General features: G+C 36.5%; 1 protein-coding gene across 4 annotated transcripts in view; it reads left to right on the top strand.

Moving 5' to 3' along the window:
- Nucleotides 1–9,748: 9,748 nt before the first annotated feature.
- The window catches only part of tanc2b (tetratricopeptide repeat, ankyrin repeat and coiled-coil containing 2b), a 218,256-nt gene continuing 209,719 nt past the window's right edge, over nucleotides 9,749–18,285 (top strand). For all 4 annotated transcript variants that reach the window (XM_039657677.2, XM_039657676.2, XM_039657675.2 and 1 more), the window contains exon 1: nucleotides 9,749–10,298. The gene's annotated coding sequence lies outside the window, so the exon portion shown is untranslated. The remainder of the gene's footprint in view (nucleotides 10,299–18,285) is intronic.

Below are 18,285 nucleotides of genomic sequence, written 5' to 3'. Positions count from 1 at the left end.
TGACTGACAGACAAGAACGGTTTGACCTAAAAATATCAAAATTGAAAATACTGCGGAAACAAAGACACCTACATCTTGGATGCCCTTGAGGTAAGATAAAACATACCAAAAATTAATTTCAAAGTCAACTATCCCTTTAAGAACATCATCTGGGTATTTACTAAAGTGTACTTTTTTCTATCTTGAGTTTTCTGTGTGAACGTGCTACTCAAACTATTTAAACTACAAAATGGCATTGGATAGTGCTTAAGTATGCATGCTTAAGTAAGATGAATTATTTCTTTAGGCTGAAATTCATCTTTAAAATGTCACGTAAACAACGGCAGAGGGGAAGAGTGTCTCCACGCTTCATCTTAAAATATGACCCAGTGAGACAAGAGTGGCAATTACCATGGTTGAGCAGGTATTAGAGCCATCACGTCTCTAAAAACACTCCTTTCATTTGGCTTTCTTTGGTGCTGGAGAGACACCACTCGACTCTTGTGGAAGATTTCAAGGAAATGAGAAAATATAGCAACTCTCTTGCTGAAATCTGCCCACAACTATGTGGACTAAAACGTTGTACATGACTGCGACTCTTCTGGGTATAAACTTTGGACCGCTCTTAAGCAGTTTTATTAATGGAGGATTGTAACATAATATTTGAGTTTTGTTTAGAAATGAGATAAACGTCTAAGAAAAAAAGTCTTTTCCACAGAGATGTGTGTGTTGGTCTGGATCCAGTCGTGGTGGATGTGTTTGAGTCTGGCGGGGGAACAGAGGGGTTTGCTGGGGAAGATGCCACAGATATCCCCATTCTTCATGTCCGTGTCTGTTGTAACCAAAGAGAATATTGATTGGAGCAAGAACACAAGTCCATATGTTTGACAATATTTGAAACTTTTTACATGACATAAGCCAGATCAATTAGAGACCAGGCTGTACTTTAAAGACTCATATTATCACATCACTCTTGGACAAAAGGGCTAAGGTGACATTAAAAGCAGTTTATCATGTGCATTTAGCAGTTAAGTTTGTTTCATGTGTGCATTTCTTAATAGATGCCGCCATTTATCTTGTTATCATGAATGCTTTGTTAAGGCCAACGTGTATACATTTCAGAACGAAGCCTTCAGTTATCAAGGAAGAAGCTTTATTGTGGACAATGAGCAAGGAACGTCTCATACATTAAGAGCTTCAGAGCAGGGGCCGGTTGAATAAATGTAACGGTAAGTTAAGACTGTATATAAGCACTAGTCTGAACAACGAGCTATTAGTTAGGGCTAACCAGTCTTACTTTTTGGATTCAAATTAGACCTACTTTTTATGTAGCTGTCTGACTTAAAAAAGGTACAAATCTTGAAGCAAAAGAAAAGTAAAGAGGACAAACCTTTAAGATTAAGCAGTTTATGTTAATACACTTCGCATGAACTGTTACAGTGACAACGCTATTTACAACACCATTAGTCTTGAAAAATGTTTATTTATTTTCTATTAATTTATCCAGAATATAAACAATTATTTATTTGTTAGAATAAAGATTTACTTTTATTTTTCTATGAATTAATCCAGAATATAAAATATAAACAATTCTTTAAAAAAAGGAGTGTTTTTGAATTAAGAACTGCTTATTTGTGTGTATTATTTAATCCAGAATATAAACTATTATTATTTAAAAATTATGAAGATTTTGCATTTATTTCCATTAATTAATCTTTAATTAATTAATAAATTCTATTAAAATATTATTTATATAGAAAAATATATTAGAGCTTTTTTTCTTCTATTTATCCAGAATATAAACAATTCGTAAATTTATTAAAACAGCAAATATGTGTATTTATTTTCTACTAAGTATTTCAGAATATAAACAATTCCTTTTTTAAAATAAGAATTAAGAAGCACCTTTATGTATTTATTTATAAGCACCACTAGTCTGACCAACTTGCTATTAGTTAGGGCTAACCAGTCTTACTTTTTGGATTCAAATTAGACCTACTTTTTATGTAGCTGTCTTTACTTAAAAAAAGGTACAAATCTTGAAGCAAAAGAAAAGTTTTAAGATTAAGCAGTTTATGTCCACAGGAGAGTCTTTTAGAGACTTCGCATGAACTGTTACAGTGAAACGCTATTTACAACACCATTAGTCTTGAAAAATGTTTATTTATTTTCTATTAATTTATCCAGAGTATAAGCAATTATTTATTTGTTAGAATAAAGATTTATTTTACTATGAATTAATCCAGAATATAGAATATAAACAATTCTTTAAAAAATGAGTTTTTAAATTAAGAAGTGCTTATTTTTGTGTATTATTTAATCCAGAATATAAACAATTATTATTTAAAAGACAAATAGAAATTATGAAGATCTTGCATTTAATCTTTAATTAATTCATAAATTCTATTAAAATATTATTTATATAAATATTATAAGAAGAATTAAGAAGTACCTTTATGTAGGCTATTTATTTAATGGTTTAATTTAAAAAAAAATCTACTGAAATGGTAGAAAATCGAAAGATGTAAAGTAGGATCAACTATTCCTTAAAGGGGTGGTTGATTATGATTTTTAGTTAGAACTTTTGCTAGTGTATAATGTTGCTGTTTGAGCATAAACAACATCTGCAAAGTTACAACCGCTCAAAGTTTAAAGCAAAGGGAGATTTGCTTTTAAATAAATCATTTTTTTAAGGACTGCAACAAACGGCTGATATACTGTAGGGTTTACGCGACATTCCTCCCTCCCTCCTAAAATTTACATAAACCCCGCCCCCGGAATAATTCATAGATTATCATGACAGAATATATGCTAATCATTGACTAGAAGATAACTACACATAAGCTACATAAATTCATTATTTAACCATTCAGAAATGTCCTGTTGCTTCTACATGAGTCTCCATCTTTCTCTGACTCCGGTTTGAACATAAAAAAGGCTAAATGTTTTTGAAATTTTCAGTCTGTGTGAGGTAATCGAAGCTGCTCACACACACAAGCTCTTGAAACTCCGCCCTCTGTGTCAGGAGCAGGAGCTCATTTGCATTTAAAGGGACAGACACAAAACAGCGCTTTTTTGCTCACCCTCAAAAAGTGACACTTTAACATGCTATATAAAAATATCTGTGGGGTATTTTGAACCAAAACTTCACATACACACTCTGGGGACATCAAAGACTTGTTTTACATTTTGTGAACCACTCCTTTAAAGGAAAGAAAAGTATATGTGTGCATGGATTCATCTCTCATATCCTCTACCAGATTATTGACCAATTAATGAATCAGCCAGTTACAGTGTTCATTCATGTCAGTGCAAATGTGTGTATTGCACTGGTGTGTCATGGGGACGAAGCACATGCCAGCACTCCTTCCATTAGGTCACCATAGCAACCGGAGCCTTTTACCAGTCACTCGGGAATTCCGTTTTTTGCACGGATCACTTGCCAAGTAAGCAAGTCAACCCTTCGGCGGCTTGCCTTTCCGTCTCTTTAGCAACCAGTTGCTATGCGCTACTGTTGCCATGCTCGTGTGGTGGGATTTATGGGGATTCAGGCCCCCTGTAACTCTTTCTGTGATGTCTCTCCTCACCCACCCCCAAAACAACTCAGACATGGTTTGTTTGCCGTGGAGAACTGCTCTCGATAACACTTATATTCCAGCTGAGGTGTTTATAGAAATGTAAATAAAAGTGGCGTTGTGTTACAGTCTGATTCCTCCATTCAGATCAAAGTCATGTCCACGTCTCTGACTGATGCGCTGTGTCCTTGGAGAGGGAATAAGTCAGACATAATGGCAGTTCTGCACAGCACAGCATTATGTAAAGAGACGTGTGTGTGACGTGCGGAACAAGTCTTATGTACCGGTTTGATAATCTCTGAAGGATCTTGTCATCTGTGAGATGACTGTTTTGTAAACTGATCTTTTCTCTGAGATGCTCTTTAGAAGATGTGATTTTTTATTAAAGGGTTTGAGAGGCAGTGCTTGGGTGTATTAAGAAGACAAGTGGCTCTCTGCACCTTCTTTAGGCAAATATCTCTATCATTTATAGGCTCTGTATAATCCAAAAGAGCTAAATATCCAATGCATTCTCATATACTGACGCTTTTGACAATGCGTCTACATCCAACGCACATGGCACCCTTTAGCGTCAATATAACATGCTTTGGTTATGGGTAGGTTTAGGTCTGGGGTAGTGTTAGGGTTAGACCACTAGGAGGCGCCTTCTGGCCCATATATATATATATATATATATATGTGATGTATATATCTGCATCTCATATTTACGCTAAAGGGTACCATGTGCGTTGGATGTAGACGAAATGTCAAAATATATGACGCCTTGGGCTGAGAACGGGCTGGAATATCCCATAGCTGAAACATGACGTGTAAAATGACCAGTGTTGTTTTAGGGTCATTGAGTTTTTGTTAATATACCTATGTTTACTTTAAATGTAATATTTTTGTCATTTTGTTTAATTTTTGAAATTTTTATCTCTTTAAAAAAAAAATGTGTTTAGTTTTTATTTAGAAAGAAACGTTGAAATAAATAGAATTTATTATTTGTTAGGCCGTGTGTCCACCAAAGCGTTTTTAGCCATTTGAAAATGCCATACGCTCTACTGAAGACGCCGTGCTTTGGGCGCTTGAGAGTGTTTTGAGAGCGCAGCGTTTTTCCGTTGAGACGTTTTGTTGCTATGATACAGAATATCCGCAGCACAGTTCACTTATAAAGGATTTCGCAGATAGTTTATTTCATACTAAAAATGTATTTTTCATCCATTTTGTTGGGTTAGCTCTGCTGGTTAATGTCGTTGTACAGAAAGAATGTTGTGACAGTCGGTCAGTGTGGTTTAGCCCCGCCCCTCCTCCACTGTGATTGGACGGCTGGGTAAGAAGTGACAGTGATGAGTGCTGCGTTTTATCCAAAGTTGAACATTTTTCAACTCTCGGCGACCAGTAAAAAACGCAGGGCGCTCGGCGCTCGGTGCTTCAGCGTGAAAAAAAAAAAGTTCAGCGCCTCGTTACGCTCAAAAACGCGGCGCTCCCATTGAAAATAATTGAAAACATACGCCAGGCGCGTGGAAAAACGCTTTGGTGGACACACGGCCTTATTCCGCCTCACTGAATAACAAACAACAACAACAAAAAAAACTTTTATCTCACAACTGTGACTTTCTCAGAATTGCGTGATATAAACTCACAATTGCGAGTTTTTTTCTCCTGACATTTTTTTTCACAATTATGGAAAAACATTTTTTAGTTCACAATTATGACTTTTTTTCTCACAATTATGTCTTTTTTATTTTACTCGCAATTGTGAGTTTATATCTCACAATCTGAGAAAAAAAATCAATTCATTTTTTTTTTATTACAATTACTTTTTTTATTAAGTGGCGGAAACCAGCTTCCATATAAGTGAATTGTTTCAACACTTTAAAAATATTTTCACTAATTAACAAATATGCTCATAAAAGCATATTACAGGTAGGCTCTCAAATAAAATAAAAATCTATGCATGCATAATAATAATATTGATAATTAATTAAATTGTATAGTGTTTACTTTTCAAATGGTTGCTGTTTTGTACATCTGTAGATCATTTTACTCAAAATTACATTCATTTTCATACTCAAAAATGTCCCAAAGAATGTTATTATTATTGTTTATTGTACCAAGTATAGAGGTCGGGTACCACATTACTTCTATTATGTAGATATATGTTACTCAATACTGTAGACGTTCTTAGTAAAGCATAAAAGCATGGCTTAAATTACCATGTTAAATTACTCAACAAACTTTAATTGGTCGAGTTAAATAGACTTATTATTATTTGTTAATTTTACTTAACTTTACTTAAAAAACACTATGTAGTAAATTTGACTTTTTTTCATTTATAATGATGATTTCACAAATTTGAATTTTTGTAGTTTCGGTATCGTTTTCAAAAACTTGCTCTTTGAAACCCGTTTTCAAAAGTTTGCGTGTTCAGGCCCCCAGAACGTAGTCGATGAGTAAACGAACGGCCAAAACACATTAAAAAAAAATGGTGTTGTGTAAACGGCCCCTAGACCAGTCAACTTCCCAAAACTCTTTTAAATGCACAGCTGAATGGAGTTAAAAACTAAAGGCTATGATTTTGGTTGTTTCAGTCATGGTATGCCTTCCGTGAAGAGTCAGTTTAATAACACTTGACTTGACAATTGATTCAGTGCAGAGTAGAGTCTTTGGTCTTCCCTCTGGGGATGAATAAAAATATATGTTTTGGAAAAGTGCTTCTTTTTAAGGCCAGATGACATTAGCATCTGAAGCGCTGTTCATTTCACACCTGAAAACCTGAGAGAAGAAATAAAGCATTTTATCTAAAGATCTTAGAACCATTTGCTGTTCTTATTAAATCAGGAGTTCTATGACTCTAGTTCAATGAGTTCTAGACCATTAACCTATGCCAACATATTAAAAACGTCACTTTTCACTGTCATATCTTATATTCGTCCATTTTTACATGATACACTCTAAACAATGCAGGGTTGTTTTAACCCAAATTTGGGTCAAATATGGACTAACCTAAATATTGGGTTAAAAAAATATAATTTAAAATCTTTCAACTGTAGATTTTCTAATTACATTTTTAACCCAACATTTGGGTTAGTCCATATTTGGACTGAAATAACCCATCATTTTCTAGAGTGTATTCTCTCTGGCATTTAAAATCAAATCATACACCATATTCCATACCAGATGGGGGCAGTATACCTCCAGAAATACCTCCGCGGCCACGCGGACTCTCATGTCTTCAAACAACACGGCGAGCGCTGTGTTGCTCTGTCTCCCTCGCGCATGTTAATCAGTAAAACTAATAGTAAAAGGTTGGAAGGCCGCAGATTCACGTGGATCATTTGGAGATTTTCAGAGATTAGAGACTAAATGAACAACATCTCAATACTAAATTATAAAGGTCGTCTCATAGACAATAATAGTTGTCAATAGTAATTTAGCATGCTAATTCAGGTTAATATCTCGGCAGCACTATAACTTATAACTATAACATCATCAACCTTATTTCTTCTCATTCTTTTGATGCGTGTAGCTCATTTTTTTGGATATTTTAACCTCAATTTTTACAGATGGCACCTTTAAGTCAGTTGCAGTATTGGGGGGAAACGCATTACAAGTAATGCAAGATATGTACTTTTTCAACTAATTCTAAAAGTAACCATACTTTTAAATATACAACAAAATATCTGATTTACTTTTTCAAACAAGTAATGCAAGTTTTCTCATGACCGCTCTCCGTCCTCGTGTTGAGAGAAGACTTGAGTCGGCGCAGAGGCGATGAGAATTGAACAAAAACATTTGCAGTATTCCTCAAAACGAACAAAACAGTGAAACGCAAACTGTCATTTCTCGTGGCATTTATACGCCAAAAACAGTTTTTGCGTGTATTTGGCACGCGATTTTCGCGTACATATGATACGCACTTTTTTGCGTATAATACACACGAACTCCCCACCCCCCCTCCCCCTAAACCTAACCCAGGGTTTTTTAGTGCGTACCATATACACGAAAAAAACACTTTTGGCGTATAAATGCCACGAGAAATGACACTCGTGGTATAGATACGCACCTTCATGAGACTGTGTTGGAATATTACACTAACCTGCAATAATTAAATATCTTAAAAAACACAAATAGTACTTGATGTATTTAGTCTCACTTAAGCAATACTAATTTTCAATAAACATCACTTTTGTGTTTCATTTTTTAGTTTTAATTGCTGAACTTTCTTCTTCTTCGATCCAGAATGTCAGGTTAGATAGTTTTAGCTTCGTCCTCTACTGTTCACGGGGAAATATGCATTTCCGTCAGTCTGAGACTTATTCATGTCACTTTTGGTGTAAAAGGGCCTTTAGATTTGACAATTTATTTATTTTTTTTATTTTTTTGTTATTAAATACAAGGAAGCCCAGCCCAGGTGAGAAAAAAAGTGTCACAAAATGGCCATGTATTACCGGTCACTGTGATTTTGCCAAGTAAGCATGGTCCTCCTGGATATAACCAATACCATAACCATAACCTTTGCCTAAAATCAGAGGGTATAAAGGTGAATAACACTGATGTCTCAGTACTTCACCCTGGTTCTAAGCCTAAACTTGACATAAACTGTAAACTTGTCCCTCAAATCTGATTGGTTGATTGGAAAGTTGAGCAGAATCCACAAAGATGTTAATCCAGGAACATAAAAGCCATAAAGCCATTTCCATAAAAGCAACTAAGTAATGCATTAAGTTATTTTTTTAGGGAGTGATACAACACTGGTCAGAAAAGCTCTAGCAGAAGATCCCAATCAAATGTGATAAAAAGTGCTTTGGTGGAAAACACGTATTACATGATTAAATGCTAATTGTGCCAGGAAATCTGCCATCGTCATGTTCTGTTGCCTTTCTGATCGCTTTATTCTTTCCCAATTAGCTCATTACCTTATTTGCTCCCACCGATGTGAGGATTTAATTTGCAATCCCTGGACAACAAAAGTGAAAATTAAACTAGTATTTAATGAGATTGATGTAATGATTTGGGCCACAAGGGGGACGGAAAGAACAGATGGACTGAATGATTAATGCATTTCATAATATTCATTCAACAATGGGCTTCTGTGACAGCTGATGCCAGTTAAAGTTATATCGAGACTGCAATCCTCCTGAACTCTGAAAGAATGAAGTAACAGTGAAAACTCACAGACAGACTTTCTTCTGAAGACTGAAGAAAAATATATGAGGGTCAGTGCTCAGTGATGTGATCATAATACAAATGCAGTTGCAGTTCATAAAGAAATGTTTCAAAAACACCTTTGCTGTGATGAACAGTCTCAATTTCTGAATTAAGTAATCTTGAACAATTTTAGTGAAGGAAAACATTTTTGACATTGGCATAAATATTTAATAGGATTATATTTTATTATTTCTTTGAAGGACAAGCAGTGAAGCAATTTTGTTGCCTGATTCTTGCCTGAAAAAATCTTTTGAACTTTTTATTCATCAATGAATCATAAAAAAATGATCACAGTTTAAAAAAAAAAATATGAAGCACACTGTAAAAATGAATTTGCTTTATCTAATCCAAAAAATTGTGGCAACAGATTACAAGCAATATTATTAATCCTAGATTTAACAACTTAGAATTGAGTAATAATTAATCAAATTAATTCCTTAAAAGTTAACCATTTAAAATGAGTAAAACTTACAACAACAACTGAAAAACATACATTTAGTTTAGGTTTGTTTTAAAATTATTTAAAATTTTCAAGTTTTCTCCTTCAGTGATTCTCCTTGTTAACATCAGGTGTCTTCAATGTTGGCGATATAAAATAAATAGTTCTTAATTAATCTTTGACGTCTGTCTGTTAGTGAAATATTTTTTGTGTACACTTTACTCATTTTAAATGGTTAACTTTTAAGGAATAATTTGATTAATTATTTCTCAATTTGTTAAATTTAATTAATATATTGCTTGTAATCTGTTGCCACAATTCTGTTGATTAGATAAAGCATAGGCATCTTTACAGTGCAGCACAAATGTTTTCAACATTAGTAATGATAAGAAAATGTTTCTTGAGCAAATCAAAACAGAATGATTTCTGAAGGATCACGTGACACTGAAGACTATGCTGAAAATTCAGCGTTACATCACAGAAATCTTTTTTTTTTTTCAATATTAATAATATGTCACAGTATTACTGTTTTTACTATATTTTGAAGCCTCGGTAAGTCTTAACTTCGTTCAAAACAAAACATCTTACCGACCCGAAAGTATAGTTTATTTACATTGTTTTGCTATATAGGCTATCGATGGTAGCCCACACAGCTCCTCTCAGGGTCAGAATCCGCCTTTTGATTAACGTCGACCTTGCAGCACCTCTTGCATTTTAACGAGCAGTTGTGACGACCATGGTTATGAATAAAACATCACATTACAGTTGGTCAAGGCAGAGGTTGTGAGGCTGTGCAGCGTGGCGTGTCTCACTCAGGCTGGCATCGCATTCACACACACTCGCACTGCAGTGGTGCATCGCTTTCCTCTGATTCTCGACTAGTCCTCTGCGCTCTGTTACCATTACACACTGTCGCTGGCGTTATTGCTCTGTAGAACGGAGAAACCAGCCAATGTTCAACTCAAGTGTCCGCGGAAGGGAAGGGAGAACGGATTTTGTGGCTGGAGGAAAGCTGTCATGAGAAAAAGCACGCGAAGGAAACATATCACACACCGGCGAGGAGTGCGGACGCGAGCGGAGGAAGGTGGGACGGAAAGTAAAAGATAAACAAGGTAGGCTACGTCTTCGCCTGGAGTGTGTGTGTGTGTGTGTGTGTGTGTGTGTGTGTGTGTGTGTATCAGTAATCGCCGTGTGTTGCCAGAAGGTAATGGTAATTCAGGATAAAACCTTTCTTGCACCGATTTCCTCCGTGAGGAGTCTGACGACTGATATTTGATACGAATCCTTGTCAGCTTTTGCAAAAAAATGACCATGCTAGTTTATGCAAAAAACACAGTTTCTACAGTCGTTGTTAGTTTTATCCTGCAACAATAGATCAACATGGATCCATTTCACACAGTTTTTCCACAAATGTTTTATGATTATATACGATTTTGCCTGTTTGAGACTTCTGGGGCCCTAAGCAAAACTTTGTCCGGGCGTTCATAAAAAACAAATGAACACCTTTAATTTGTTCTTTCAGAGCAGTTTCACTGTCAATCAACAACAGTGAGTTGAAAAGTTAATACAACGAAAAAATAAAACAATTGGACAAATACAACAGAAAAAAGATATACATGAAATGAGCAATTTAGCCTACTAGCCTACCAGTAGCCTTCTATATGGAAATTTAATAAATTAGCCTATTCAAATGGAAAAAAATAAATAAATAAAGCATTGCATAGTCTTCACTGTATGAATAAAATATACAATTAATCTTTATTCAAGTTCCTAAAGTTATTCAGTGAGGTGCCATTGTTTTTTGTTTTATTAAATGACAGACTGCAGTGGTTTATTAGGCTGCTGTCACTTTAAGCAAACTGATCTCATGAAATGGCGTTGACACGACAATTCGTATTTCCATGTTTGGCGTGCTATCAATACACAGAATCGCTTTTCAGCGTGTTTATGAATGCCGTTAACTTAGTTACATTACTGTATATATAAATATATGACCTACCCCAACCCCGTCCCTAAACCTACCCGTCACTGGGGTTAATAGCATTTATGAGTCTTCCCCTACCATCCTAGGAAAAAAAATATCGCTGCCCAGTTGTAGATCTACACTTTGCTTCATTTCTCTCTGACATGTAACGGCGTGTACATACACGGGGAATCACTCAGACATTTAAAGGCATAGACATACACGCGGCTAGCTCAAAATCCGTATAGACAACACGTCACTTGACTTGAAAGTGGCGTGTGTGTGTTTACACAAAAGTCATGATGTCATGTTGCTTTAAGACCAAATGCTCAGACCAATACAATGACAAGCATTCGGTTACTTTTAGAGCCAGACCGATATATCGGCAGGCAGATATTATCGGCCGATATTAGGCATTTTCTAAAATATCGGTATCAGCAGTTATAATGGCCGATAAATGAATATTTAAAAAATAAAATAAAAACGGACGAATCACGCTTCAACCATGTCATGAGTGTTGTCAAAAAGTGCAGGTAAAGGGATAAGCAAGCTGACATTGTAATTATAAGGTAGCTTATAACTATAAGGCAATGTAGGGACTAATTATTATTTTATTTATCAGAACTTTAATATATTTTGATGTTCCTCCGTTCTGTTGTGACAATAGAAACAAGTTTCTTTTTAAAATGCATTATCATATTATTTTAATTAAAAGTCATGAATGAATAACTAATGTTAGGGAAATCTGTTAATATTTTGTTGCGCGTTTCTGAAATAAAAATAATAATAATATCGGCCGATATATCGGAATATCGGATTTTAAAACCAACAAATATTTGTATCGGTATCGGCCTTCAAAATCCTTTATCGGTCTGGCTCTAATTACTTTTATGTTCACTGAAGACATGACTGAATGTGCTTTTGTGTGTATTTGTCCGTTAAGCACACGCCCGAAGCTGAAAGTAGTCTGTACTTGTCCATGCTTCTCTCCATCTCGGCTCGGCTGGACAGAAAGCCTCCTTCTCTTTCGCTTCTCAAAACGCTTTTACATGTAAGGTTACATGATTCGACTTATTTGGATGTTACGTGACAGCTCTTCTCGCCTCAGCGGCATCATGTTTTTATAATCGTTGAAATAAATCATTCTTGAGAACAAGGGGGCCCCCTGGTGGTTCGGGGACCCTACTTGTATACTTGGAGGACCAGGCACTCGACATGTTTTGTAATATCATTCACTTGACTTTTAAACTTGGTTTACGTGACGATAGCGTGTGGACGTCAGCGTGACGTTAGCGCAGTTGAATGTTACTAAATCAACATTGGCTGAAAACATAATTTCTTCACTTGCTCCAAGTGGTTGTATAGATAGTTAAATGCCTGTTGAGTGTTAGTCGCATGTGGTTGTGTTTGTATGAAAAGTGCAACATGCTAAATACAGCTCAACGAGACACTCATCTTCCAGCAGAAAACACTACAAATACTTTTTGAGACTTAATTTTTTAGTAATGGCTAATACAGATGTAACTTATTTATTATTATAATAATGAATGAAATCTATTTTCTAAGTGAGTGTGTTATGTAGCCTATCGTAAAGTAATGAATATTATCCATGTACTGTATATTTCTGGGGGTTTTTTTTACCTCACATGCCCAGCATATTTTTCGATAACTAAAGATATCCCTCACTACTTCCATTTCATTGCAACTTTAAAGGAGTTTACAAGAATGAGCCGTTCCTGATGTTTCTGCATCTAAATAGAGAGGCTTAATCGAGAGGTTTGATCATATTCAGTACACATGTAGTACAGTTTCTAAATTCTTGTAATTACGGATAATGTTGTTTTATCAGCTGGATCTAAGGTCCATCACACCATGAGTGTAACAGGAACTGGTGTGATGAGATAAAGTGCACATTAAAGGTCAAGACCTTGTCCTGCTCTTTTTCCAGCCCAATATTTGGACGTGCAATCTCTTTTTTGGGGGTTTTATGGGTAGCAATGTAAACGTTGTGGTATGTTTCGCCACACTTATCTTATTAATAGTAATATCATAGATTTGATGAGGTTCATTTTAAAGTGATAATTAAGGACCAGTTTCATTCTGTCATGCCTGACCGGTAAAACTAGTTTAATGCATCACAATTCCCCCTCAAACGATGCTGGATTGATCCACGAAGAAACTCTATTGGAATTTTACATGAATTATTAAGAACTCTGTTAACTTAAAGGTGCCATCTGGAACTAAAAATCAAAAAATATTCCATATTCCATAACAGATGGGGGCAGTATACCTCCAGAAAATGTGTTGTGCCGCTGCCGCACGCACTCACGTCTTCAAACAACACAAGCGAGCGCTGTTTTGCTCTCTTTCTTCGCATATTATTCAAATCATTTGACACGATAGTAAAAGGTTGGAAGACCGCAGTTTCACGTGGAGCATTTGGAGATTTTTAGAGATCAGAGACTAAATGAACAACATCTCAACACTAAATGATGAAGACCGACTCATAGACGCCTGTCTCAAAAACAAGCTGGTGCATTTCGACGATATGGGAAAATAAAAGCCTGCAGGCTATTATTTTAAGTTTACGGTATTCGTTTTGTTCATATTACACTTTTATTGTTAGTTTGAATTAATTTGACAGACAGCATTCGCTGCTGCCAGCTCTCATGAATTCACCGTGAGACACATGCAATTAACACTTAGCAAGCAGGTTAGTTAAGCTCTCAGATTCTGTCAATTTTATCATGCAATTCAAACAATAAATACCGTTTTGGCGCTTATACATGTTACACCACAGATCCCTAGCGCACGTGAACCGATCATCTCTACTAGCTAATGGAAAAAGAACCCGAACACTGTTGAAAGATACAGTATGCTACAACTTACCAAAATGTATTCCTCATGCATAATGTCAACCAATCATTTTTTGAACTCTTCCCTGAACTGAAATGTAGTGGTGGGCTGTATTTCCACACGACTGACATCAGCGCGACTCACTCGTGTACTGCAGTTTGGCTGGTGGTAACGTTGCCCGGCCGCATACCGCCTCCCATGGCCGGAACTGGTATTACGACACCTGCCGGGCCGGGGCTAGTAATTTAGCATGCTAATTTAGGTTTATATCTCAGCAGCACTATAACTTGTCAGTTTTTTAATTACATCATTGCACTTATTTCTTCTCATTCTTTTGATGCGTGTAGCTCATTTTTTGGATATTTTTACCTCAATTATTACATATGGCACCTTTAAATACATCAGCAGTACAAAACATGACATTGATAGATCTTTACACTATAAAAGACTTACAGATGAAACAATAGTCACATTTCTTGTGTTTTTTATATGTTTTAAATCATATTCAATACATCAGACTTGTAATGTAAATCAATGAGATGTTTATAACGGTACTGCTTGCATAAAACACATTTCAGTTATGACCATCTCTAAATTATGTCTTAAAGGGATACTCCACCCAAAAAATGAAAATTCTGTCATCATTTACTCGCCCTCAAGTTGTTGCGAAGTTGCGAACCTGTATGAGTTTCTTTCCTCTGATGAAAACAGCTTGATATTATAATATTGACGACATGGCTATTATCTACCAACAAATATTGAATTGAATTAGTGTAACACCGTGTCCTTACTACACACGACGCAACGCCGCGACACGCGATAAAAAGTATCTTTTCCATGTTAATCAGAGTTTTTGTCCTAACCAGACGCGACACGCGAAGTTTCTAATTTAGAAACGGTTCCTATTTCTGCGACGTCGCGGCTGACAGAATGAAGAAATTACACTGGTTATGAGTACACATTATTTATTTTTAGTTAAAAATAGCTCACTGTGCCACAAGAAAACGGATAATTTACCTCAGATTTTGAAAGCATGTAATATAGCGTTCAAAATGAATTCTACGCAAACATATACAACTGTACTTCATAACAAAATTAGTCAATGAGTATATTTTGTTAATGTTTAGATTTTTAATAATGTTATTTCTTGATTTGATTATGTTCTCACCCATTTTCCAATGCGAGTGCGGGCCAACAGTGCGCTTTCACAGAGAGACTCTGCTCACACGCTGTTCCGAATGTGTGGCGTCTCACAGTCGTGTCTAGTGTGGACAGACACACTTGCTGTCACGGGAATTTTATCGCGTCGCGTGTAGTTAGGACACGGTGTAACGGAGGCCAGCTAGTAGTTGCTGTGCAAGTAAACTTCACTCCTCTGATCTCAATAGGCGCTCTAGTCTTTAGCCTCCTTGTTAGAGCGCCCGACTCTCACGCCGGAGACCTGGTTCGAGGCCCGCTCGGAGCGTTTCGAGAAGGACCTGGGTGGAGGGGTCATAGATATGTATATAAAGGCTAGATGTGTTACGGCGGAGTTTCCATCGTCATCACCGGCGGCCATCTTGTCACAGACAAGCTCAAATACTCTTATCTCGTTGAAATCTTGACGGATTTACAAACGGTTTGGTTTCTTACAAACGTTATTAACGTGGCTATAATTATCTGGATGATTATTTATTTATACACTTTTTCAGTATCATAACTACATCACTGACGTTTATAACAAAACAAACCGTTTGAAAATCGGTAGAAAAATGAGCAAGTTATGGTCATTTAAATAGTACATGTACCATTAACACAATGTTACGAGTGAGCGAGCTGCCTGTGACAAGATGGCCGCCAGGTGCAGACGTCGACCTCCATTGGCCAGCAGCGTTGACGACATATCTAGCCTTTATATAGATATCTATGGGAGGGGTTACATTAGCATATCCATTATGTAAAACAGTAGCCAGTAGGCTAACGTAACTGTGAAGACGCTGGCTTGTAAACGTGAGCTACGCGATATTTTGACGTTTGAAAAAAATAAAGCCCATGACACAGTATTCATAAGACTGAAATATATGCCAATATACCTGAGATGAAGACATTTTACACGCAACACTGGAGTCTGCCCAAGATGTGAGAACTCCTTCCTTGTCAACAAATGCACATGTGTATTCCCTAGTGTAACCATGACAGATTTTACGACAGGAGTAGAAGACAATATTGTTTCCCAACTGTAGGGGGACCCCGAGAGCAAAATTTCAAAAATAACATAATGCTGCTTTAAGATGATGTGTAAATGCCTAGTTTTATGATCAAACTCTGTAGCTTTAAAAGGGCAGTGATGATTGAGAGATCTTAGAAGCCTGATATATATATCATATTTGATTTTTCTAAATAAAAAAGAAACAATTGTGGAGATAATCAAATAAACCTCAGTCCAGTTGTTTGTTTTATTGCTAACAATATAGTAATTGCTACATTTACTTTATAAAAACCAGTAAAGTTTTCATAGAAAAGACACATGTACTGTGATCTGAAGGTGGACGTTTTAACAATCATCCTAAAAGGCTTTTTACATGCTAAATCAGATGACAGAAGGCATGTAGTAGATGTGCAACAGGTTTTCCTGCAACACTGAAGAAGCAGTGTGTGTCTGGTGCATCTCCAGGCCTTCAGTTATGTTTTATAACCAAGGCTGAAACTAATAGGCTGAAAGGTTTTGGTATCGTATTGTTACTCGCTGAATAGAAAGCAAATTGTGATTCGCACCCCTAGCGACCACGGCAACCTGTCCGCCGCCCTGACTCACACACACATCTTTCTTACCTTCTTTATTATGGTCTATCTGCCCGATTCTGCTTGCTCTCACTCCCCGTAGATTCTGGCTCATTTGCTGTTATGCGGGTAGAAAAGGGTAGAATGTGTTGGAAGTAGAGCTGGGCTTCTGTCCCGTGGGTTTCTGCTGAGTCATTTTCTCTGGATGATGAGGAGAATTGAACTCTGTCAACAGCCAATCAGAAAGCCCGAAGGATGGCATTCTAGTTCGGGAAAGTATAAATGGCCTCGGGAAATGAGAAACCTGATTTCACAGCAGGCTTGTGATTGTTCACAAAAGAGTGGTAATGTTCAATTTGTAAGAAAGAGAGAGAGAATACAGTATACCTTTACTCCATTCACTTGCATCTGTGTCTGAACATGCTTTTAGCATCACTTACTGAACATTTCTTTAAAGGTTTGACCATTTGTAAAAAAAAAAACACTTGAAATCCTATTCCTAACCCACTTACTGCCACTGAGTTAGAAGCACTGAAATGAAAATGAAGGAATTTAATCATCTGTGGAACGGGAAAGACTCAAAAAACTCCAGCCAATCATTTCCAAGACCACCTAGAATCATTGGAGAGTAAGTGCGTCAATCAAACCGTCTTACCATACCCCCATCCCCCTCTCGCGCGTGTCCCCCTTTGAATGGTTGGAGTCAGGGCCAGCGTTGGAGGGTTGTGTATTTTCAAAATCCGCCGGCCGTTTTGCAAATCCCATACCCTACTTTTAAGTGTTGCTTACTTGAGTTGACTTCTACTGCAGGCAATTGATCTGTTTCATTGAGAGTGGGTTTCAAAGTCCTAATTTTACTTGTATACAGAATAACGATTGTCTATAGAAGAATCACCATTCGCGCCGTGTTGACGACTTGACTTGACTTGACTTGACGTCGTCATATTATATTAGCGCGTGCATCATCTGCTCCTCAGAGTTCTCTGCTGGAAAAGGAAGCTTGTCGGCAGCGCTGGCAGAGAACGCAGCGTCTCGTTCCCTATTCAGAGAACATGGGTTACACAGAGACGTTCTCTTTCATATACTCAAAGCTGCGTATAACACGCAGTGGGAACGAAATATCAAACTGGCTAAGAGCTTAACTAGTAAATGACAAGATAACTTAAGACAACTTAAGCCTACATGACTAGTTAAAGCAGACTAAACATGGAAACCTGTAGCCATGTCGATATTATATTACCCTAGTAATCTCTATTAATCTCCAGTATAATTAAATTGTTTAATATAATATTGTTTTATTTGATACTATGTAAATATGAACTTTTATTTTATATTGGTTTATTTATTATTATCATATGTTACTTGTATTTATATTGTAAGTTAATATTGTGTCCAGTTTGGCCCTGTAAATAAAGGGGTATTATTATTTTTTTTGACAAAGTGTGTGCGGTTTCGTTTTCTTAAGTACCGTTTCAAGAACCGTTTAGGCACCGGAACCTTTTAAAAAATACCGAGTAGGT

The sequence above is a fragment of the Pimephales promelas genome, chromosome 17 (genome assembly GCF_988280905.1).
Source record: "Pimephales promelas chromosome 17, fPimPro1.hap1.1, whole genome shotgun sequence".
Lineage (NCBI taxonomy): Eukaryota > Metazoa > Chordata > Actinopteri > Cypriniformes > Leuciscidae > Pimephales > Pimephales promelas.
The sequence above is the reverse complement of the archived record's forward strand: the minus strand, read 5'-3'. Positions and strand labels throughout refer to the sequence as shown.